An 805-nucleotide genomic window follows, 5' to 3' on the forward strand; every position below is an offset into this window, starting at 1 on the left:
GGCTGCTGCTGCCGACGCCTTCCCGGCGGGAGCGCCGGTTCTCTCTGCCGCCGCAGCTCGCTTTCTCCTCCTCCTCCTCCGTTCCGTCCTCCCAGTGGCTCGGGAAGGCAAAGCCCCCCGCCGGGGGCGCCCGTCGGTGGGTGCGTGCCCCCCAGCCCCCGCGCTCGCCTCGCCACCGCGGCAGCCGCCGGCGCAGCCCCGCTCAGCCCGGCCACCATGGCGTGCGGGAGGTAAGCGAGCTCCCTTCACCTCTCCCTTCGCGGGTCTTGCCCTCCTGCCGGCGCCGCACCTGCCGGGGCGCTGGTGGGCGGCCGCGGAGAGGGGACGGCCGGCGGGTTTCTCCAGTGCCGGAGGAAAAGTTGCGCTGCGCGGAGGCGGAGCGGCGCCGCATTGTTGTGTGTGCGGGCGCGGGTGTTCCCTGCGGGCGGCGGCGGGGCGGGTGTACTTCCGGGTTCTCACCTTTCTCCCTTCGCCGCCGCGCCCCCTCCTCCGCCGGCCGCCGCTGCCCCCGAGCCCGCCCGCTCCGGCCCCGGCTGTCCGCGCCTGAGCCGCCGGGACGGGGAAAGGGGGCACCGGGCCGCGCCGCCCGTCAAGCGCGAACGACGACGGCAGCCGCGGTAGAGGAAAGAGTGAAGGGACGAAGCCTCCCCCCGCGCCGTGCGGGGCGCGGGGCGCAGCGCCCCGCCGAGAGCCGGTGGCGGCCGGGGCCGAGGGACCGGCCGCGGGGACAGTGCGGCAGCCCGACGCCAGGGGGCGGCCCGCGCCCCGCCGACAGCCGCCGCCGGATGGCGGTGACCGCCCGGCG

General features: G+C 78.5%; 1 protein-coding gene across 2 annotated transcripts in view; it reads left to right on the forward strand.

Annotated features, from left to right (window-relative positions):
* The first annotated feature begins 6 nt into the window (after nt 1–6).
* The window catches only part of LIN28B (lin-28 homolog B), a 101,912-nt gene continuing 101,113 nt past the window's right edge, over nt 7–805 (forward strand). For both annotated transcript variants that reach the window (XM_042017023.1, XM_042017025.1), the window contains exon 1: nt 7–230. The gene's annotated coding sequence lies outside the window, so the exon portion shown is untranslated. The remainder of the gene's footprint in view (nt 231–805) is intronic.

This window comes from Corvus kubaryi, unplaced genomic scaffold, assembly GCF_017639235.1.
Source record: "Corvus kubaryi isolate FWS band 111438036 unplaced genomic scaffold, C.kubaryi_AGA036_p1.0 split3-73, whole genome shotgun sequence".
Classification (NCBI taxonomy): domain Eukaryota; kingdom Metazoa; phylum Chordata; class Aves; order Passeriformes; family Corvidae; genus Corvus; species Corvus kubaryi.